Genomic DNA, 25,282 nt, shown 5'->3' on the forward strand with positions numbered 1-25,282 from the left:
ATCTTGGGTACTCTTGAGCTCTAGAGATGAACTCCAACAGGCTTTCTCAGATCATTGGTTACCAGTACCGTTTCTCTTAAGAGAATTTGCATGTTGCTGTTGATGTTAAGTAGAGTTTCATGAGGCTACTGTCACCTAGTTCTTGACCCGCAGGTTAAATCATAACCCTCTAATCTTAGAATTTGCTGCAACCTGAATTGGTCAAGGGAGACTTTTTGGATAAAGTGGGATTTTTTTTTTCTTAAGTTATGAATGAGGAGTAAGAATTGAAGGGTAGTGGAGGAGTTTTCCTGGTACATTCTCAACAGAGGACAACAGTGATAATCACATAACATGTGAATATTGGTTACTATGTTTTGACATCAACAAGTTGAACATGGTTTTGGAATTGTGAGTTCATGGAATTCAGTCAAAACTAGAATTATAAAGGTAATTTGAAGAGATTATGAGGTTCAGAATAGGCTACAAGAGATGTGTGGTTTCTGTAAAGTTAGGGAACTGTAGAACCTGTATTTTCAAAGTGAGAAAAGAATGGGAACACTTACACAGAAATATGAGGGTTTAAGGAAAGTAAAGTGATAGATAATATTCTGTTTTTACCAAAGTGGAGACTGCCTGATGAAGTTTCATGGATCGTTAAGTTATAAAGATGAATTGGGTCTAGGTCATAAAAACTTTAGATACCTTGATAATTGGAAAGTAGCGAAGGTTATTTTTAAGTGGACCTAAAGATTGATTTTTTTCTGCCCATATTCCATAGACTAAAATGCAATCAAGTGATCCTCAGTATAACTATAATGAAAACTGGCAAATCTCTCTGAGGAGGAAGAATCTCAGTGATCAGACATGTCATTTGGACTATTCATGAACTGTCGTAACTTCTCTCATGAACTGTGACAAGACAAGAGGGAAGTTCTTTAAAGGGAAAGTTGTTTGATAGTGCAAATGTGTTGATATCCAAAGAAAAACTTTGGCTGATAATAAGTAAGTGAAAATTACTTTTACAAGTTGACACTAGGAATTTATCTACTTAGACCCCTGCTCTCACAAATGTCTGGCAAAATTTAGAACCATAAACAGATAATTCAAGTGGGGAAGTAATAAAGTTAAACCAGCACGTTTGTTTTAAAAGGGAACCGATGGGGTTGATTTGACATAGTCACAAAGTTAAGTGATATAACTTTATAAATTGTTAATTTGTCTAATATTATGGTTTGAAGTTGACTGAAAACTTAGATTGTTGCATTGGAATTAGTCATATTACTTTTGTTTAGGCTTAACACTATAGCTTTCTTTACAGTCAATTGAACTGCAAAGAAATTATTCTCTTATTCTTAACAAAATTACAGAATTTTTTTCCTACCTTTTATTCCTAAATTTGAGAGTTGCAATATTCATGGAACATCCTGATCAATGTTCCAAGTTTCATCATTTCTTGGCTTTCTAAAATCCAGTGACCATTCAGCCTCATATATCAACTCATGCTGCTAATTTTGATGTCATTCTTGTTTTAACAGAGTTTCAGGAATAATTAATAAATATTTGCTAGAGGTTTAAGCTAGGTACTCCATGCTTATGAAATAAGATAGCACAGCAAATAGTGTGTCTGCCTTGCATGCAGCCGACCCGGGTTTGATTCTTCCGTCCCTCTCGGAGAGCCCGGCAATCTCCTGAGAGTATCCCACCCACACAGCAGAGCCTGGTAAGCTATCTGTGGCATATTTGATATGCTAAAAACAGTAACAATGAATCTCACAATGGAGACATTACTGGTGCCTGCTTGAGCAAATCCATGAACAACAGGATGACTGCACTACAGTGCTATGAATTGTTATTTATTGAGCAGTTTTTATCCCACTATGTATCTTTTCTGAGAGCACTTTGAGTTGGACTATTGATATATTCCTCCCCAATTTTTTTTTTTTATGAATTCAAGGTAGTTGCTTACCCCAAAAGATGTCTCAGTAGTGGGTTCAGTTTAGTCTAGGATAATGTTGATGTTCTTACATTCTTGTCAATGACTACCCTCAGAATTGTCCTTGGAATAGATTCTGGACAGTGAGACTTATGGAAAGGTTTACTCAAAAGGGTCTTAAGACAGTTATGTCCTTTTTTCCAGAAGAGAGTGGTGGACAATTACTTCTGCTCTTTCCCACTGATAGTGATTATACGGATTATCTTGTTTCTGGCTGCTCACAGCTACTTTGTGACTAAGAAAAAAGCCAGATGGAGAACAAAGACTCCCCGTAGGACAATCAAGCTATAAAATAGTCAATATACAAAGTCAGGATATAGGTCCCATCCTGTATGAAGTCCCGTTATTTTAAGCTAACAAAACATTACTTCTAGGCTAGTTTGGAAAAAGTTCATACTAGTACACATAAAAGGCACCATTCGGATACAATATTCCTAGAAATTTTTGGAATTTGAATGCTAAATTTAAAAGAAGAAAATTAAAATCCTCCTGCCTACCATTTTACAGGATTAAGAATATTATTATTTTGTCAGTATATAAATACTACAAAATCTAAAAGGTAAGACAAATCTCTATATTATTTAATGAAATATTAGCTAAGTACGGATTTTAGAGGAAGGAATGTATGGCTTATTTAATTTCTTTGTATTTAGATACCAAGATTTACAAGGTTTTTAGTAGAGTTTCAGGAATTTAATGTTCCAAATCCACTGTCAGTAACTTGCCACAAAAAAGGTTCCCTCTTTTTTCCCACCCTACTTCCTTAGCATGCATTTTTTTTTGGGGGGGGGAGGAATTACATATTTACGATAGTGTTGACTTTATTTTTCTTTTTGGGTCACAATCGGGGATGCTCAGGGGTTACTCCCAACTCTGTGCTCAGGAATCACTCCTGCCGGTGCTCAGGGGGCCATATGGGATGCTGAGAATCAAACCAGGGTCGGCCTCGTGCAAGGCACCCTACCCATTGCTCCAGTCCCAGTGTTGACTCTAAAGGTCTTGATGTACATAGTTATCTCCCTTCTAGGTCACAAGAATATTCAAAGAAGTTTTTAGAACAAATAATTCCTTATCCTGAAAGTTCTCATCTTTCCAGTGTGGATGAGAAATCAGGTTGACTATTTTTGCTTTCACTTGATATCTTCAGGAGTTAATTTTTATATTCCTTTCACATAAAAATATTTCAGCCCCAAATTTCTCTTTTCCTGGCAAAGTATTCCTTACTTTCAGACAGTTGCCAGGCCCAATGTAAATGTGAACTATGGAATCCAGGAAATATAGTGAGCCTTAGGAAATTACACTTTGGTAGGTGTGGAGTTGGTTCATTTTATTTTCTATTTTGTTACATCAGTGAGTTTTTTTTTTTAAATATTCATTTATTTATTTATTTTTTGCTTTTTTGGTCACACCCAGTGATGCTCAGGGGTTACTCCTAGCTCAGCACTGAGGAATTACTCCTGGCCGTGGCTGGGCGAGTGTATGGGATGTAGGGGATTGAGCCAGCTCTGCCTTGTAGAAGGCAAACGCCCTACAGCTGTACTACTGCTCCAGCCCCATCATCATTAAGTTTTTAAGAATTGATTTCATTTTTATTTGAATGTAAATCTTTATTGTAGTATAGTAAGCTTTTAATTAAGAAAAGCAAACTGGGGCTGGAGTTATAGCACAGTGGGTAGGGCGTTTGCCTTGCACACAGCCGACCCGGGTTCGAGTCCCAGAGTCCCATATGGTCCCCTGAGCACCGCCAGGAGTAATTCCTGAGTGCAGAGCCAGGAGTAACCCCTGTGCATTGCCGGGTGTGACCCAAAAAAGCAAAAAAAAAAATAAAACAAAGAAAGAAAAGCAAACTGTTCCTATGTATATTGTAACCTAAAGTAACCTGAATATGTAACATTCCAAGAGAAGTCTTAAAATAAATTTAGGTGGAAAGTTACATCAAGTTACTTGTTCTTGACATTTTTGTAATTAGTTGTTTTCTTACCTGTTCAGGCAATTATCAAGGCTTGGGAGCACTAGAGGCCTAGTTCATGAAGGCAATAGGGTAGTAATGTTACCTCAAAGTAATGGAGATAAAATGGAGATTGTTCTTATGAAAATGGGAGACAGATTAACTTACTTGGTGTCTACCAAATTCTCTCTAAGTTCATGATGTTAGATATGACAAAAAAAAAGATAGTATGATTTACACACTTTACAAATATATGCTGTAATAGGTAACATGACAGTTAAATGGAATATTTTTCCTAAGCATCATATTTTTCTTTCACAGACCTGAAATGTATTGTCTTGGTCAATAGTATATTACTGTATCACTGTCATCCAGTTGTTCATTGACTTACTCGAGCAGGCACCAGTAACGTCTCTATTCTCCCAGCCCTGAGATTTTAGCAGCCTCTCCTTACTCTTTTTTTCCCAATTGGAGGCTCTTTTCAGGGTCAGGGGAATGAGACCTGTTATTGTTACTGTATTTGGCATATTGAATATGCCAGGAGGAGCTTGCCAGGCTCTTCCATGTGGGGATACTCTCGGTAGCTTACCCAGCTCTCTGAGAGGCATATATAACTATCATCCTGTTGCTCATCGGTTTGCTCGAGAGGGCACTAGTAACATCTCCAATATTTCCCTTTATGATGATGTGTCACATGGCATAAAGTGGCCGCATGGTCCAGAAATATGTTCCCTCATGCGTGAGGCTTGGCCTGAGCATGTGGAAAGCGGCCTGGATCATGGTGCAGCTGGGTAGTGGAGTAGTGGAGGTTGGCTGCTGGGTGGGGCTGGATCCCTTGGGGCTGGGAGGGCTTTCACCTGACCCTTTCTGGGACACCCCTGGCACGGAGTATATATATATATATATATATATATATATATATAAACATATATATATATATTTATATATATATTCAGAATCTCATGCCTGGCTGCCATCACCAAGGCAGCTTGGATGGGACAGGTTGCATTTCCTTCCTCACCCTGAGCAGAGCCCCGGCAGCCAAAGACCTGAACCCAGCCACAGCCATGCTCAAGGCCACTCTCTACATGCTCAGATGAGCCTCACACATGAAGGAATGGGCAGAGGAACCCAGGTGTGTGGGACTGGGGCCTGAGATCTCTAAGTCTACTTGGATCAGACTGGGCATCTTGCACCCAGATCCCCCATTTTTCCAGTAGCTAGGCAGTCACACCCACAAACTGCCCTTGGCGCCTGTGTAATCCCATCAATGGCCAAGATTCAGAGACTATAAAACAAAGCTCACAGAAGCACTCGACCACATTTATTCCACTGCATGTGACCTCTTATCGTCTAATTCTCCCTCTTAGAGAAACTGACAAGCTACCGAGAGTATCCTGCCCACAGAGCACAGCCTGGCAAGCTCCCTGTGGTGTATTCAATATGCAAAAAACAGCAACAAAGATGGGGATCATTCCTCTGACCCTGAAAGAGCCTCCATTGTGGCACCATTGGGAAGGACGAGTCAAGAGATGCTGCTAAAAATCTCAGGGTTAGGACAAATGGAGATATTACTGGTGCCTGCTCGAGCAAATCAATGAACAACGGGATGACAGTGATACAGTGATATAGTGATATATATATGCATACATATGTATACATATAGTGCATGTGTACATATATATTGCATTATCACATTGCTTGTTTTCTTGATATTTAATGTTTCACACAGACTAGTCATTTGTTTTCTTATAAGTTATCATTGCCAGTTTTATTTGATGAATAAAACTTGATCCCAAACAGTGACTTAAAATAAGAATCATTTTGCTACTCATCTCCTTTTCTATGGGTTGGGAATTTAGGAGATAGGGGGTAAAATGGTACATAGGAGTGGAATAACAGGAGCAGCAGAAACTAGGGTCCTGGGAACATCTTTGTTTCTTCACTGAGTTCCAGGGTTTACTCACATGACCTACTGGTACACCAAGTTGAGCACCCTACGTGATGGCAGTTATACTGAGCACTGAAAGAGGGGTTGGGGGGGATGGAGAAGCAGTATTGCCCCACACCCAATGGTAACTCCAGGGCTAGTCCTGACTAGTATGTGGTACTGCGATTGAATCAGAGTCAGGGTTATGGCCAATGCTACATTAGGCAAGGCGAGAGTATTAACTCTTATACTATCTCTCCAACTCAGAGTATTATCTCTCATACTATGTCTCCGACAAAGCAAAAAGAAATATTTAAAACAAACATATTTTTATTTAGATAGATTTTTTTCTTGCATAATTTTTACCAAAAATATGATCATATGGATGTGCAATTAGAGCTTCAGCACTTACATCACTCTTTTATATAAGTTACTAGCACATGATTAATTATAATTTTCTGATGATATTGATATGGGAGCTAAATAATACCTTCAAGGTGCACCACTGTCGTGCTTCTTGTAGTGATTAAACAAAATTGAATTTTCATGGCAGAATATGCTCCTCAAAGTTTAATTGGGTTCTTGATAGGAGCTAGCGACAGATTATTTGAACATCATGTCCCTCACTGGAGTCTGAAGTACTATATACTTGATATTGAAAAGGCTTCAATAAATTATAAAAATCAAATTTATGATGGATTCTGTCTGTAAGAGAGAATTTCCTTACATACTAATTATGGGGGTGGAGTTGAAGTTATATCAGGACATATTTTTGATACATATGAATGGTCAAATTAAGTATTTTCTGTTAAATATACTTTACTGTTAAATAGACCTATACTTACTTTACTGTTAAATATACCTATACTTTCATAAAGGTTAAAATTTTACCATAGGGAGTGCTTTGTAGTCTGCATGCCGCAATGGAAATAATAATGTTTTTCTATGAAACTTCTTTTGTTGGGGCTGGAGCCATAGCACAGTGGGTAGGGCGTTTGCCTTGCACGCGGCCAACCTAGGTTCAATTCCCAGCATCCCATATAGTCCCCTGAGCACCGTCAGGAGTGATTCCTGAGTGCAGAGCCAGGAGTAATCCCTGAGCATCGCTGGGTGTGACCCCCCAAAAAAAAACCTTCTTTTGTCAATTAAAAATGGCAATAAGTGCAAAATTCGGTGAAAAAAATGCCGTCCTACTGACTGAGTGTTTCGCTTGCTCTTCAGGCCTACGTTCTCTTGACACTTCATCTTGCTTTCTTGTCCCTATATTTCTTTGTTTGCCTGTTTCACTTTGAAGAAGCCTCTGTTCCCTTAAATGCACACTTCTCTCTTCCTCTCTTTTTACATCTTTCTACATAAGTTTCAATAAAAACTATCTTGCTTCACAAAAAAATAAAATTGTCGGGGGTGGAGTTGCAATACCTCTCTGAACAGTAGTTATGCTTGGGAAAAGTAACTTTGCAATCATCCGTTTAACCAGTCAGTTCTTCTGATGGTTCACTCCTCACTGGTTCACTCTGACCCGCCCTGGTATCCGCCCAGCTCCTTAAGCCCAGAGATAAAGCAGTTTTATCCCTATTCCCTCATTTCTTTCTACTTCCGGAAGACCACCTCTATTAGTGTCCATCCATCTCCCCTGTGTTCAGAGGCCCCCAACTCCCTCAGGTTTTTAACTTTGTTGATCTTTCTCTCTAACAGCTTCAGTACTCAAAGGACTCTTAGGCGTTTGACTGCAATAAACTTTCCTGTATGACAAAAATGTGTTAGACCTTTGTTTCTGCCCTTTCCTTCATAGCAACATTTTTTTAAAAAGAGTTATTCACAGTCAGTTTGTGCTTCTTTGCTGCTCGAGGCTGGAAACCCTGCCGTCTGCCTTCCGCTGTACTGCTTTCTCAGACTCACTCCTCCCGTGGTCTCCATAATACTGGTGTTGTTCATTCTTCATGGACCTTGTGTTGCATGACTTCTCAGTCTCATTTCCTGGCATGCATGCATCTCTATCATCTGCCCCTTGTCCATCTATCCATACTCTTGAATCTCCTAAGTTGCCTCCCTTGGCTTCATTCATCCCTCAAATAGTGACTTCTAGGTCTATTAACAGTTTTCTATGTCCTCCCCATTGGTCGTTTTATGAGACTCCATCTCCCCTCATCCAGTTTTCTGACTGATGTGCCTGAGCAACTTTATGATGATATCAGTTTCCTCACAATTCACCACAAGAATTTTCTTTCCCTGCTGCCTATATACAGAATGATCTCAGTTTAACAAAATAAGATTTGCTTCAGTCTTTTTGTCACCTTACAAAACATTTTTTTTATATCTATTTTACTTCACTTGGAGTTCTTTTGTGTCTCTGTATCTTTTAACTAGGATGAATTTATTTCCATTGAAATGTGTATTCTGCTTTAGCCTACAGATTAAGCAAGCAGTAACGTATAACTATGGTTCCTGATTTCATGTATTAAATCAACAAGAGCTTGTTGAAATATTATAAACTCAAACTCATCGCAATTGAGATTTTTCTGTGATATTTAATTCTACTTTTTTCATTTAAAATAAGTATGATTCTCCCTGAAATTAAATACTTTACTTTTATTTTATTTTATTTTTTGCTCTTTTGGGTCACACCTGGTGATGCACAGGGGTTACTCCTGGCTCTGCACTCAGGAATTACCACTGGCCGTGCTCAGGGGACCATATGGGATGCTGGGATTTGAACCCGGGTCGGCCGCGTGCAAGGCAAACGCCCTACCCACTGTGCTATCTCTCCAGCCCTTTACTTTTATTTTTTAAATTCAAAAACCTGCACATTACACTAGCCATTCATTGCGTCCATGTGCTTCCACTTCTCAAATCAGATATAAGAATGGTAAGAAAGAGGATGTTAAATATTAGTCATTAGGTAAACAGGTTCATTTGTTTTGTTTGGGGACTGGTTCCAGAACTGGTAGCACTTGAAGTCATCAGCTGGTACTGGGAATTTTTTATCTCAGTCCTCTGGGCTGGTTGTGGAACAACCCCAGGAAGATGTTCTTTGACATTCTCAAGAAACAATTTGTCAAAATGGAGTAGCTCTTTATTTAGATTCACAAACTGTCATTGTCACTATCATCCTGTTGCTCATCGATTTGCTCCAGTGGGCACCAGTAAGGTCTCCATTGTGAGACTTGTTGTTACTGTTTTTGGCATCTTGAATACACCACGGGTAGCTTGCTTGGCTACCGAGAGTATCCTGCCTGCACAACAAAGCCTGGAAAGCTACCAGTGGCATATTCAAGATGCCAAAAACAGTAACAACAAGTCTTACAATGGAGATGTATCTGGTGCCCACTCGAGCAAATCGATTAACAATGGATGAAAGTGACATTGATTTTACCATCAAAGTAGCAAAGTAAAAGACACACACAAAAAGCATTGCCATCATATACCAAATGATTTTTGTCTTGTAAAAAATATACTATAGATTCCTCTTCACTATGGTTAACCTATATGTCCTGCAAGAAACCACTGCAGATCTTATACATGATTGACCCTTAGCTATAACACACGTACACTGCAAGGGCCCACTTATATGGTAACTTTTCTTCTATTAGTGTTCTTGCATTAAGGAACTTAATTAATGAGTATTGGTTGGTTGAGTCCCTGGATAAGAAACTCATATATTCAGAAGCTGACTCTAAGTTAATATGTAAGTTTTAGTCTGTGAGGATTATGAGTGCTTCCAAACTCTTTGTTATTCAAGGATTAAGTATATATCATCTGAGTGTTTATGTTTTTACATGATTATATGCAGCATGGGATATAAAGTTGTCTATAGTGGAGAAAAATAATAGAGAAAGCATTAAAGCATGCTAAAAAATTAAAGGTTAAAACAAGAAAAATAGTGACACCAAGAAAATTGTTAGATGTTATTATTCTAAGATTTTGTGTGATTAATCTGCTATTTTGTTCATATGAGGAAAAAGTAATTATTTTAAAATCAGGTCACCTGGTTACACAACAATATTTTAACTATGAAATTTATATCTAAAACAATGCATACTTTCTAAACACTTGGAAGCAATTTAGAGGTCCGAAGTCAGCAGAATTTTGTAAGGTGTAAAGATTCAAAGATTTTATGAAAAGGAGCTAAATATTTCTAAACTCAGCATCAGTAACAATGAAGTATGATCCAAACACCAGATACCATCCCGTAGCTCCAACTGTTGAGATAGAAGTGAAAGACATGTCTCCTGCCTTAGGCAGCGGCCTAGAGAAAGAGGCTTACAAAAGTCAATCATCTATCAAGATAACAGAAGAGAACCACAAATGGAGACCCATAAGCATTTTATAAAGGACTCATATTTTAAATCATTAATTTATAGCAATAGTTTGTAGTTCTATAATATTTTATTACATTCAACACTCTTTTTGCTCTTACAAAGCAAATTGAGGAACCATGAGGGTTAGTCACATCATTCACATGATTAATAGGGTTATATTTCAATTTCTTGACTCCTGATCAGTTGACAGGTCCACTAATAATTTCACTTATTTTAATATTCATCTATTAATTCATTAAAATGTCACTTTGCAAAAGTAATACATAAATATTTATTCAAACAAGTTTAATTTTACCACATTTATAAATGACCAGAACCCAGATAGTAGATGAGTCCAGATTATTTTGACAATCCCTCATCACTGCTTATTATTATTTGTGAAGTTATTAAAATTCCCATTCTTCATCTTTTACTACGTTAATTGTCAATATTTACTGAAAGCTTATATTACTTCTAGCATGAGTCTAAGTACTTTATATATATGCATATATATATAATTTTACATCATATTAAAAAATCTCAGCAAATTAGCAATTAGTCATTATCTCCACTTTTCAGAGGAGGAAAGAGCAAAATTAAAAAACATGTCCAAGACTACTCAGATGTTAAATATCAGGATAATTTTTTAAATTAAAGGTGATTCTGAATGTCACATTCGCTTGGGTATATCTAATTTCGTACCCAGTACCCCATTACCTAAAATCAGGTATAGGCCAGTGCGCTCTCATTATAACAATTCTGTATTAATATTACCTTCCCTAAGGAGTTGACAAGTGCTCTGAAGAAATTAACTAATTAACCATCATGTCAAATTTATTGAATTATTGTGTGTGCGTCTGTTTAATGGGAAAGGATCATGACGTTTCTAAAATCCTGTTTTGTGGGAGTGTCGAAAAGGAAATGTGGATGTTATCTCTCAGACTGAAAAAAACCTCTGCAACAGATTTAAGGAGTTAGATGGAAACTAATTAAAAGTCCTTGACATTATGATTTATAAGAATTCAGTCCAGCTCTCTCCCCCACCCAATGCTATTCTGCAAACTAATGAGTTAATTTAAGAAGTGACTCGTTTTTGTGAGACAGGGCTGTGAAGGATATATAGGAATCAATGTGAGGTGGCAGGTGTCTAAACAATGCCTGATTAGATGAAATGCATTTTCCCTTAAATGTATTAGCATGAAGTGTGGTATAGTCTCAGAAGTCAAAAACATCTGGACAGTTTTAAAAGCTAATGAGTGAAGGGAATTTTGCAGGGTTTCCTCATTAGAAGAATGAAGGCTTACTTAGCGTGGAGAGAGAAACCAAATTTACTTCTTGTAGAAAGCAAACTTCCTCATTGTAAGCATAACCAGCAGACATTGAAGAGAGCAGCAAAAGATTTTCCAGAAAGCTACTGTGGCTTTTCACTCTGCAATGATAAATATGATGTGGGTGAGTAGGGAATATAGTCAACAAACTTCAAAGCAGGCAGAGAACTCAGATTCATTCATTTCTAAAGTGCTAATGCATGTGGGGGTGAGTGTAATGGACTTCAGTGACTATGTCCCCAGAAATCCATATGTTGCAACCAACTATCCTCCGAATGTGATGATCATTACCAAATTACCAGAAGGCAATTGAGAGAGAAAGGAAGTTGGCATCAGATGAGATTCTAGACCTAAGAAACAGGATAGTGCCTATAAAATTAGGGTAGGAGATAGGGGAGAAAGGGAGAGGCAGACAGAGGCATACATTCACTTGCTTTTACTCTGCTCTTTCCCTTAGAAAGAGACAACCAGGTTGAAACTTGGATTCCACACTTCCAATCTCTAGAACTATCTAGAGCCCGAATAACTAACTGTTATTTAAGCCTTCCATCCTATAGCCAGAATTGTTATAGCAGCCCAGACTGATGAAGACAGACAGATCTGAATCAGCCACTGCATCTTTCCCAGCTTGTACTAGACAGACTTTCTCAGCAGCCTTTCTTTGACCTATGTGATCAGGGATCACTCCTGGCAGAGCTTGGGACTCATAGGGTGCTGGGAATTAGGCCCAGAAGACAGGCCATTGCAAGGCAAGCGCCCTACTGACTATATTCTCTGCCTCTCTGGCTCAGCCTTTCTTTCTAAGAGCCAGCCGCACCAGCACTAAAAACATAATTAAAATGTAAAATCAGGGCAGCGACACAGTATAGGACAGGGATTCCTCAGGGGAATGTATACACAACCCAGTTTTCACTCTTGGCACCAACGGACTCCTGAGTACTGGGAGATGTAAACCTGGAAGCCCCTGATTACTGTCTATGTGGCCCAATGGTTCCCAACCCTATTGACCAAATATTGCCTGAGACTGCCCCCCCCATTTTCTTGAGCATTTTTTGGGAATCCCCCAATGTAAACTCACTGCTTGCATTAGTCCTAGCAGAGGAGTTTTTAAAGGATGAAGAAGCAGCATCTCTTCCTATTCTTGTCTCCAGTGGGTTCTTAGCATGTCCAGAGTAACATACCTTCTTCTATTCCATGAAGGACCTTTCTTACACTTTTCATTTCATTTTGACAAGAACCTAAAATCAAATAGGGCAAACGAATCAAATGTAGAGGCTTATAGGCCAAACCCTCTTGTTTACAAATTCTTATACCAAGTGTCTGTTGCACAGTGGTATATGACACTCTAACATATTTTGACCTTTCAATGTTTGTATAGATACAGTGAGTTTTAAATAATTCATTTTCAGTCTGCCTGGCCAGGTATTTAAAGGAAAATTCTATCTGATTTTGAAGCCCTTATTATACTTTCCAATGAACTGATGTGTGCTATATCTTCATGTACCCATTTAAATGTGCACTGAACATGCTTGCTGAGGGAGAGCACAATGTAAGAGGTAACATAGTTTAATAAACATTTCCCTCTCTTTAGTGAAAAACAGTAAATTGTAAGACAAATAAAAACACTTTGCCATATGACGTAGGCTTTCTTTCAGAGTGTTGCTAGCTATTCTGAATATTAAAGAAGGGTTCAGAATAGCAAATAATCCCAAGTATCTTCAGGAGGCAAATACATTCATTTTCCTTAAATGTTGAATTCCATTTCTACCTAGAATTAATTTTATGGTATTCATGTAAAATGTGATAGTATGTCTGTCAGTTCCTTGATTTTTCCCATTGATTGGCATTAGGAATGAAAATTTCCATTGAGAATGGGATAGGTATGAGGGTTGAATATATCAAAATAAAATATGATATATTTTGACCATTCTAACAAAATTTACACATATGCATATATAAAAACAAAAAATACATGAATATCAAGTAAAATTTATCACTAGGAGCTAGAAATATAGCATAACATAGCATGTGGCTGACCCAGATTGAATCCACAATATCCATATGATTCTCCAAGCCCTGCCAGGAATGATCCTTGAGACCAGAGCCAGAAGGAAGCCCTGAATACTGCTAGGTGTGGCCCCCAAACAAAAATAAATGAAATTATCCCTACTTCCACGTGAGTTCAATATTATATAAAATGCATACTTTTATATAAAAATATTCTAATGCATATTTAATTTTAAAATCCCATTTAAAGTTGTTTTTTGAACAGAAGTAATAATTAGAATGCAAGGATTATGAACACTATTTATAAATTGATAAAAGTACAAAGTAATAACTATGAAATGTCGTGCAAGCATATTTAAACATAAAGGAAAAGAGGTTTTGTATTAAAGATGTAGAACATGGTTTTGTTTGGTTTTATAGTACATAAAAGTCAATCAGGATTTCACTCAATTTTTCTTTTACTGTCTTTAAATGTAACTTTTCATATCATAATAAATGATATCTTAATAATTTTAATAATAAACTGTCACTACTGACATTTTATTCTCAATTTGCAGATATTCTGTTTATACACTGTTTCAATTATTTTTTATAATGAATCAAACATTCTATCATAGGCTTTCTCTAGTAGGAAGCTTGTCACTTTGTGCGTGGTGGTGGTAGAACAGAATGGGAAGAAAACATGGCAGCAATGGTGGAGGGAAGGGGTGACTCTCAAAGGAGGAGAAGGTGCTCAATGGTGGGAAAGGGTAAGCATGAAACTCACCCAGTATTAGTAATGACACCACACAGCACTTAAAATTTACATAGAGGCAGGCTGGGGGTAGGGGTAGGAGATGGACTGGGGACATTGGTGGGGGGGAATTTGGGAGATTAGTGGAGGGCAGTGAACACTGGTGAAGGGATTAGTGGGTTGATGCTGGAACATTGTATGCCTGAAACCCAAACATGAATGGCTTTATTATTCACCATGACTAACCAAAATTTTTTAAAATAAGGCATTCTCTGATTTTAGGTGGAATTAAATGATCCACAAATTATAATCCTCCAAAATTTTTAATTTTATGAAACTTTGTCTTCAATATTTCATCCTAAAATTTTATAACTCCCAAAAACTGCAGAAAATACTCCAAAGATAAAACATCTCCAAGTTTATACTAATATTTCATAAATTTCTTTTACCATGAACCTTTTTTACACAGAATATTGGAAGGAATATTTAAAAGGGACAGTTCTCAGTGGTGGCTACTCGCCAATCTCCATTGAATGTCCTTGGCTTAGAGTTTAACTGCAATTAATGGTCCTCTTCCATTATGTCATAGATGGAATCAATGACACTTCGGTTTCTCTTCTAACTTGGAAAGCTGATATCAATCTTTCAGGTTCAGCAGAACTAAGACCTGCTGCTCAACACTGAGCTCATTATAAAGCAGTTGTCAGATGACTCTTATTTAGCTCAAGAATTCTCATCATTTTTTTACTGAACAAAAGAAGGATGAAAAAATCAGCATGGACAGTGTAATATGCTATCAAGTCAAGTCAAGTAATAGAAATAGCTTTCATATCTTGAAAAGCATAAGAAGTGATGGCTACCTGTAAAGAAGATTACTAGGAACCATTTTATAATACTTATACAAAAAAAGCAATTGTAGAATATATTTTCAGGAATTTTTAATTTAAATAAGATTATTTCTTCATTGAGCAGATGCCTGTCCCATATTTTCTATACACACAATGCCCAATATGTGCCAAGAAACCATGAACCATGAAAGCAAGTCTACACTTTTGCTGGTAGGAAGGTGGATCCTTCCTAACCTCAGCACAGTCCCGTCGGAAGCAGCTGGATGGCATTAAGGAAGTGGGCCATGGAAAAATGAGTGTTTTCTTCTCAAATGCCAACGAATGAGAAACTATGCTTGGCCTCATTAGCACTAAGTTTTCTAAGCTATAACCTGGCTCAATATTACTAATAAAAGTGACAGGCTGTAAGAAATTACAGGGTAAAGGTGAAATTTTACATGTCATAAATAATTTCTGGGTGATGAAATTGAGAACTGGGAATATACTGTGCATTATTAAAATAATAATCTCAATATAAAAGGGACTCAGAAAATGATTGAATGATCATCATCAGATTTTAAATAGATGTGGTGATTGACACAATAACAACAGCAATAACACATACACACACACAAACACACACACACACCCTCTGCTGCCAACAAAAATAACTTTTTGAGACTATAAATACTATTTTCTCTCTCCCCAACTGACCACAGGATTTTGTCTCCTGAAGTTTGTATTTCCTTGATTTTTAATATTATCTTGATCCTCCAGTATAAATAAGAATGTGGAAAGTCAGGCTCTTTCTTGTTGTTTACTTTGGGCACTGTTTGTATGCTGAGTCTGAGCTGTAGTACAGTGGGTAGGGCCCTTGCATTGCTCTCAGCCGACCCGACTTTGATCTCCGGCGCCTGATATGGTCCCTTGAGCCTTGACAGGAGTAAGCCCTGAGCACAGAGCTAGGAGTAAGTCAGGAGCACTGCTTACAAATTTTATGAAAAACAAAATTTTGAAACAGAACTATGCATGCTGATGACTCAATAAATATTTTCAGTTCTCATCTAAGTCCGACTATCTTCCTCACATCATGTAAAACTCAGACCTTCAAACCATGATTCTAAGATCTTCCCCACAAAACTGACTCCTTAACCCAAGGATACATTTTCTCATGGTACTATCTCTGTACCTTTAGGTTCCTCTGATAAATCTATTGGATTCATTTTTCATAATTGTGGTTGCCATACTTTACTCATTCTCTTGTTTTCTTTCATTCTCTCATGTGATTATTATTTTAAGCCTCCTAAAAACATCTAATAGTGGCGTCTGCCCTGCTACCTTCTAGTACTCCTTCCTACTCCAAGATGTCTTCCCTGGTTTTGCCGCATCTGTAAAAATCTTAGCCAAATACCATTCTTGAACCTCAGATCCACATCAATCTTGAATTTCTATAAAATTGTGTTATGTTCTCTACATTGTAGTATATGATGAGTCTTTATCTGATTTCTCTTTTATATGTCTTTACAACTCACCTTTATAATTTTGCTGTCTTATTTGAAAACAATTTTTTATGTTCCCCACTTATTCTATAACTGCCATAATAGGCATTCTGAATATTTTAAAAGACAACTGAAACAATTAGAGAAAGGTATCTCACCGAATGTCTTTTCTCATGTATCATTTGTTTTATTTTCATTATAGTTTTGTATTTGTTTAATGGCATGGAGTAAAATATGACTCAGAGGGTGAGTCTTATTCAAGAACTTACAAACCTGAAACCCAGCTTAGAGTTTTTAATTTGTTTCCTGTATTGTTTCTTAAGTATTTTTATTTAGATGTAATTCATATATACATAAAATTTGCTTTAGTAAGTGAACAATGCAATAACTTTTCCTTTTTTATTTGGCCATACCTGGCAGTGCTCAGGACTTAGTTAATCCTGGCTGTGAACTCAGGGATCACTCCTAGCAGGCTTAGGTATGCTAGGGGATGCCAGGAATCAAACCCAGGTCAGCTACATGCAAGAAAAGTTTCCTATCTCCTGCACAATCTCTCCAGTCCCATCAACACATTGGTTTTTAGTATGTCTGTAGGATTATGCAATCATTGTCATAACCTGATTTTTGTTTGTTTGAGGGTCTTACCTGAAGTGCTCAGGGATTACTCCTGCTAGCCTTCCAGAACATTTTGTGTTGCAGAAATCGATTCAGGTCAGCTGCATGCAAGGCAAATAAATGTCTTACCCACTGTACTATCTCTCTTGTCCCACCACAACTTGATTTTAGAAGAATTTTATTATGCATCATTAAGAGTTAGCACCCATCCTCTCTCCCACCATCCCAGGAGACCACACGTATATCTTGAATTCTTTTGGAAAAGGAAGGTTAGAGATCATCTTCTGCAGTTTGCCATTACTGCTTATATTACTCAATTAGACACTCTTGGTTGTGAAAACTGACTGTAATCATCCTGCTCAAAAACACTATGCTAGCTTCTAAGTGTCAGATACACATACTGCTGTGCACCGGTCCAGTTTTGTTCCTATACTAGGTTTGGATTGCATAAAATTCTTTTTTTCTCTCTGTTTTTCCAAGTACACCTGCAATATTTTTAGTGAGAAATGGGGTGATTCTCTTTGTCTCAGATTTACCAAATTATTTACCAATAACTCAAACACATTTAGCTCCGTGAAGAAAAGATTGTTAAAGTGTGATATTTAATGAAATCCAAATCAGACACAAATTGGTTACATCTCAAAAAATATATTTTTGGTATCACCACGGATAGAATTATTTTACAGGCATATGAAAGTAAGCCTGTCAGAGTAGTCAAAGATTCCCTAGTGAAAGCATCATATTGCAAACGTATTACTTTGGGGGCAGCTAAGAGCTTCCATTGTATCTATATTTGATTTCCACTTGAACACAGACAACAGAAATGAGGTTGTAGACGGTCTCTGAGGCAAATTCAGTAGAAACAAGATTAATACTAAGTGTTGTCTCTCACTTTTTTTTCCCAAGAAGCCATTTCTTTTGTACCTTAACATAACCTGAATTTTATAGCGCTGTTCCCTTAAAACCAAGCATTTCAAATTGGAATCATATAATTCATATACATAGTCAGGTAAATAAAGCATATGGTGAGTACGTTGAGTTTAAAATAACCTCACAGGGATTTGGGGAGAAAGGGGAGCCTGTACTTCCGGATAAACACAACTTAAAAATCCAAAGAATAATCACTTTATTAGGTTCCTCAGATGAAAATGAAGAAATCTCCTTTCACCAGGAAAAATGCTGCGATAGAAAATACCCTCTTACATATTCAATAAGCCCTCCTCAAGAATGTGTCTAATCAGGATTTCTCAGCCTTCAATTTTCTCATTTGCAATGCCATTCTCATTCTTCCTTTCTTCCTTCCCTTTGTTATTTGGCCTTAAAAAAAATGACAAGATTCCTATCTCTGTCCAACTGCCACACTCTCGTGAGTGTAAAATGGCAGTGTTTTTATAGGGATGCTGTGGCGCTGTCACATTGATTTCAGGAAGCCTCGTCTCTGTTCTGCTTTCTCTGTCTTTAAGATGACAACTTGAACAGGATGAGAGGCCACAGATGTTGCACCGCGTGTCAGCCACGGAACACAGGGCCAGGCTGGGCCTGCGGGGAGCTGCCGCGGAGAATGAGGATGGATGAGTGGAGGGGGAAGGCGGACAACAGTGGGCACCTCCGGAATAGAGGGCAATTGCTCTTTATAGACTGTGGTCCTTGGGTCATTTATACTTGAAATGTGTTTTTAGAGCAAAGAATATTGTCTATTAGTGGACAGATGGCTTCAGCAGGAAAGGTAGCTGGGGCAAGTTTTATTCAAGTGTGGAATCCACTAGAAAAAGGTCCGATTCCTCAGTATTCTGAGAGAGATGTACCGAAGTAGCATATGTGTATCTATATGTGCACACGGGTTTCTGTTTTAATTTGTATCACCAAGTTCGGTAAACTGGCGATTTCAATTTATTTGCCTTAAGGTAACCATATATGATTTTAACCACAATGTACATAAATCTCTATTGCACTCTGATCAGTGCAAGAAAATTTATATAGGAAGAGGTATATATAGGTTTTAATTTGGATTTTTTTTTTTGCATTTTGGGTCACTCCTGGCTATCCTCAGGGGTTACTCCTGGCTCTGCACTCAGGAATTACTCCTGGTGGTGCTTGGGGGACCATTTGGGATGCTGGGAATCAAACCCGGTCGGCTGCCTGCAAGACAACACCCTACCTGCTCTACTACCCTACAGCACGAGGTGTATATATATATATATATATATATATATATATATATATATATATATATATTTTAATGTCCTATGTTTAGAAGTAATATTGTTTTGTACCGAAACTAATACATTTAGTTAAAGTATAACTAACTGGTAGAATTAGACACAAAATTCCGTCCACAGTGGTGTTTTTAACTTTATCGTCTCCTCTGCTTTTCATGGACCCTGATCTTAAGCTAAAAGAAGAGAGGAAAATTATTCTCCTGCATGCAAATAAAAGGAAAAAGAAAGGCATAGTTAGTAGAGGTGATACTACTAGTGAGGTCACATAAATCGTGTTTTCTGCAGAGCACAATGCTAAACTGCATGTACATATTATCTATATTCTTGGTCCTCAGAATAGTTTTATATGACAGATATTATTATTAACTCCATTGTGCAAAAGAAGCCAAGGCAAAGAAATGGTAAGAAACAGTCTCCAAATGCACAGTAGACTGAAAACACTAATATCATGCAGGGACAGTCTGATTCTTAACTCCTTATAATCCCTTGAGTTCCCCTGTCAAGTGTCCCCTGAGTTCCGAGGCAGAACCAGGAGCAAGTCCTGAGCATTGCCAGGTGTGGCCCCCAAACAAACAAGTTAAGAAACAAACAAAAACAGAATAACCCCCCCCAAAAGTGCTGCCCTTAAATCCTTGGATCTGGGGCTTGCTTTTGTTAAAATATAAGGCAAAGTTTGAGAAATCTTTTTAAACTGTTTCAGGTTACTTTTAGAATGCTGCTTCCCATATGTTTAGCTGTAAGAAAAGTTGTCCAGTTAGAATTTTTTTGTGGCTCTTTGGTTTTCTACTTGAGAAGCAAACTGCTGATCATGTTTACAAGAAGAACAAAATATTCAGTTCAAATTAAAAATCTAATTACAGGTGAGCTCACAGTATAGGCAGACCTTACTATTGAAAAGGTTGTTTCCAAAGCTTGTTTAAAGACAGTGAGTCTTGGGGGCCGGAGCGATAGCACAGCGGGTAGGGCGTTTGCCTTGCACGAAGCCGACCCGGGTTCGATCCCCGGCATCCCATATGGTCCCCTAAGCACTGCCAGGAGCAATCCCTGAGTGCAAAGCCAGGAGTAACCCCTGAGCATCGCTAGGTGTGACCCAAAAAAGCAAAAAATAAATAAATAAATAAAAATAAAGGCAGTGAGTCTATCCCCAGTTGAAGCAATAGCACAGCAGGTAGAGTGTCTGCCTTGCACGCGGCCGACCTGGGTTTGATTCCTCCATCCCTCTCAGAGAGCCCGGCAAGCTACTGAGAGTATCCCACACGCACGGCAGAGCCTGCAAAGCTACCCGTGGCATATTCAACATGCGAAACAGTAACAAGAAGTCTCACAATGGAGACTTTACTGGTGCCCGCTCGAGTAAATTGATGAACAACAGAATTACAGTGCTACAGAGTCTACTCCCAAAATTCTTGTACTTAAAGATTTAGCCTTAAAATGAAGATACAACTTTGAGTAAAAAACTCATACTTTTATGATTTTAACTGGTACCTTGTGATGTATAAAGTATAATTATCTTTTAAATGCCATAAGGTAACTCGATGCTAATTGTTACCTTTAAAGTTAATTTTCATCCTAACCTCAACATATTTAAACTTTACAGTTTTATTAAGAAAAATCATACACTTATGAGTATACTTCTACAGTTTTATTATATTCACAGACTATTAAGACAAAATTCTCCAAGAATAATTTTATGAGCACATATCACCAATATAGTTACTACGATAAGCCAGTTACTATAATAATAAACAGCTTAAATTAGTTAATTTACTTTTTATAGTGCCTAGATGAATGAGCTAAAAGACAGTTTTTAATAACTAGCACCAAAAATATAATTATTATACATAAGAGTTCAATATTGAATCTAGGCAATTTGGTCACAGACACTTTGCAGGGAACCATTTCTTTACTCTTTAAGGATAAGATTAAATCAATATGTCAAGCATACATATCACCTGAGAATTTTGCTTGGTACTTATGAGTACTTTCTGGAGTATAAGAAATGAGAACTACTCAATACAGATTTCCCAAGAAGATGACTATCATCACTGTATCACCGTATCACTGTTGTCCTGTTGCTCATCGATTTGCTTGAGCAGCCACCAGTAACATCTCCGTTTTTCCCTGTCCTGTTCAGGGAAATGAGGCCCATTATTGTTACTGTTTTGGGCATATCAAATACACCATGGGGAGCTTCTGCATCATTCTCTTCCGGGAGCTTTGTTTTATAGTCTCTGGATCTTGGTCGTTGATGAGATTACATGGCTCGGGGGCAGTTTGTAGGTGTGACTGCCAAGCTACTGGAAAAGTGGGGACCTGGGTGGAGAAGGTCCAGTCCTGATCTGACAAGACTTGGAGATCTCAGCCATGGGTCCCGCATACCTGGGTTCCTCTGTCGGTTCCTTCATTGGTGAGGCTTGTCCCAGTGTGTGGAGAGTGCCCTTGAGCATGGCTGTGGCTGGGTTCTGGAGGTTTTCGACTGCCAGGGCTCTGCTTGGGGTGCGGAGAGAAACTCAACCCACCCTCCTCCAAGGGGGCCCTGGTGAATACAGCCTGATATGGGGGCAGGAGATTCTCAACTAGCATAGATACAGATAATATAACTAGGTTACTTTTAATTGCATACTACTTAAAGGTCTAAGGAAGCATTTTGTGCTTAAAGCAATGAGTCTGGATCAGAGCAATAATACAGGTACTAAGGTCCAAACTTTCACACCACTGTTCTGTGTTTGATCCCTGGCACTACAAATAGTCCTCTGTGCCCCATCATCAGTGGTCCTTGACCATAGAGCCAGGGGTAAGAACTAAGTCCACTGGGTGATGCCCACCCAAACTCCCAACGACCCAAATAATTATGCATGGCAACAGAGTAGCCCACTCAAGACAGAAGCAGCAGTAGACATCATGTTTCTTATATTGCACTATTGGGAGACACTAGAACCAGCACAGAATCCTCAGGGAGGCATGTTACCAAAAGTCATTATACTTCACTTTTGCTAGGGAGTAATAGAAGACCACTGATTCTATCATTACTTTGCTGGTCTTTATAGTTAATGGACACAGCAGCTTAGTGTATATTTAATGCTTCTTTGAAGGAGAAAAAAATCACTTGTATTTTTCCATGAACTTCACAACAATTTTATTCAGTTTGCTGTCTTGTGATGTTTTAATTGTCTTTGTCTTCTTGTCTTCTTCTGGACCTTCATGACAGAAACGGAAGATCTAGTACTTTTTGACATTATTGACTGGTTAATTTGTTTAAACAAGTAGTTAATTTAGGCAAGAAACAGACTTGAATGGTCAGAGTACATTTAGCACATGCTTGTTTAGCTGAGTTAATCAGATGAGCTGTTCATTTAGCTGTTCATTTAGTTTTAAAATGTCTGAATAGTGGTGCAGCTCCTGCGGCTCGGCTTGGGGCCGGGCGTCCAGCACTCGTAGCCTCGCTCGGTGCCCGAGGGTCCGGGAACCCAGCCAGCCCACCTCCCTGGGAGTCCTGCTGCTCTAACCATCCCCGCCCCCTCTCCCCTTTCTGGTTTTCAATTCCTCGCAGGACGCGCGACCCAAACCAAAGACGGCCATGAAGTGCCATCATGCAAAGTAGCAGATAAAAGGGGCAGCATCACTATTTCCGTGTGGGATGAAATCGGAGGTCTTAGACAGCCAGTGGGTATCATTCGTTTGACCAGAGGAAAGGTGGAAAGGATGTCTGACACTTTATACTGGAAGGGGCGGTGAGCTTCAAAAAAATTGGATAATTTTGTATGGTTTATTCAGAAGTGCCAAATTTCAGTGAACCTAACCTAGACTTTCAAGGACAACAGAACAAAGGGGCACACAGTGAGGAGAAGAATAATTCCATGAATAGTAATATATTACTGTAGTAATAGTAATATAGTAATGGTACATTTGGACCAGTTGGAAATGGGGTTTCCGCTGGCCCAGAATCAAGGGGATGCCAATTTTCATATGCTGGTAGAAGCAATGGCCGGGGACCTTTAAATCCACAGCTCCCGGGAACAGCTAGTAATCAAATACTCATGTACACAATAAGGAATAGCAGGGACCCTTGGAGAGCCTTGAAACGATGACGTATGCCAAATACTCAACACGTACTTTTGAAACTACGTGCCCTCCTTGAACACTTACTGCACTTTCATTTATTGTTAACTGTGAAGACTATGTCCATTGCTGGCATTCTTTTATGTTTTTGGTTTGTTAACATGAGTGGTTTGTTTTAATAGAAAAACTGTAAGGCTGCTTGTCTCCTATTGAAGAGTGGGAGCACTTTGAAAAGTAGGGGCATTTACTTTTCGAACAAAAAGATCCTCAGATATCCTTTAAAAAGTCCTGCACCCTTTTCATGGGTCAGTTATCAAGAGCATTATAGCCTCTATGAGTCTATGTTCTATGTCCTTTTTTGTAATATTTAAAATTAGGCTTAGTGGGAGATGATCTTTGTCTTACATTCAAATATTGCAAGCTAAAGCAATAACCACACACACACACGCACACAAAGCAAAAGCAAAAAGCCCCTTTACCAGAAAAACAAAAGCTTTGTCATTATGAACAGTACTGAATGTGACTCCATTACTGATTGTCTTCTTCATTAACTACTGTCACATTGAGCCATCTAAATTCTTGTTTTATTACCAAAAATGTTCTTTATCAGAATTCTGGAACATATTGTGATCTGTGTGGTAAAAAGTAATTTTTAGATAAAAATCTTAAAAATCTTTATTTTAGGGCTGTATTCTTAGTATTTGTCAATTCTGTGTATTTCATTGAAGGAAAATTTAAAACTGAGGCCTTAAAAATTTTTCAGAACTATCATGTCAAATAGGGAACCACAATGTCTTTGAAAACATTGATCTAATTATTTTTTAAATTATGCTAAAATTATAGTGAAGGTGATTCAAATTGAATTTATATAGTGACATTGCACTCTTAAGTTATAGCATCTTAGGTACTTAGAGATACTCAGCCTTGAGTGAAACTCTTAGGTACTTAATTTATTTGAGGTGTGTGTGTGTGTATGTGTGTGTGTGTGTGTGTGTGTGTGTGATCAAATTTTCTGAACACAGTTCACAAAGCCTTAACAGAAGTTAAGAAATGACTCTGTCAGACTTAAACCTGAAAGCTTTGTAACTTTCCACATGATGATTCAATAAAAGAATAAATTAATAAAAAAAGAAGAATCATCTAGAAAAAAAAAAGAAATGACTCTGTCAAAGAAGCAAATGCAGCTTTATTCAGAAATGCAAAGTCAGTACTGATGTATGTATAAAAGAGGTCCCAGTTACACTCATTACTGTAGGGGGTGGATGACTACTCTTTCTTTTTTTTTGGTTAAAAATTCAGCTCTTTAAAATTCTCTCAAATAAAACTTGCATTAATGATAACAGAAAAAAAATAAATTAAATGTCTGAATAAAGAGTAATCCATAGTCTAGTTTTATCATATAAAGTAAGGAGAAATATAGTATTAAGTAATGAAATATTTCAGATATACAGCAGATTATAAATAGCATTTTTCTCTGTAAGACTGTGTTTGGTGGACGATTACTCCGATCAATGAAAGACATTTGGCTTGAGTTTTGAAACATACTCTTTCTCAAACAGTTAATAGTTATCATTCTTTGCCAAAATGACCTTTAAAAATATTAATTACTGACTTATCATTTAAAAAGACTGACTGTGTAATAGTAGCAATGGATTTACTTGTCACATTTGTTGATGGTGCAAATAATTTTTATTTCTTGTGGAATTTATCCAGTCCTCTATTTAGTCACTCCATTTATTCAGCAATTGTTTATAGAAGGCTTAGTCTAAACTAAACTGAATTCTAATCACCACAATGTATCTCTAAAATTTGTGTATTTTTAAGTGTATTAATATTTACAAAAG

The 25,282-nt window shown here is 37.7% G+C and overlaps 1 protein-coding gene and 1 pseudogene across 1 annotated transcript in view; both read left to right on the forward strand.

Annotated features, from left to right (window-relative positions):
• Positions 1-25,282, forward strand: part of DCC (DCC netrin 1 receptor) — a 1,194,095-nt gene that overhangs the window by 924,247 nt on the left and 244,566 nt on the right. The gene's annotated exons all lie outside the window — the stretch shown is intronic.
• Positions 11,444-23,467, forward strand: LOC105943270 (SOSS complex subunit B2-like; annotated as a pseudogene).

The sequence above is a fragment of the Sorex araneus genome, chromosome 2 (genome assembly GCF_027595985.1).
Source record: "Sorex araneus isolate mSorAra2 chromosome 2, mSorAra2.pri, whole genome shotgun sequence".
In the NCBI taxonomy this organism is placed as follows: domain Eukaryota; kingdom Metazoa; phylum Chordata; class Mammalia; order Eulipotyphla; family Soricidae; genus Sorex; species Sorex araneus.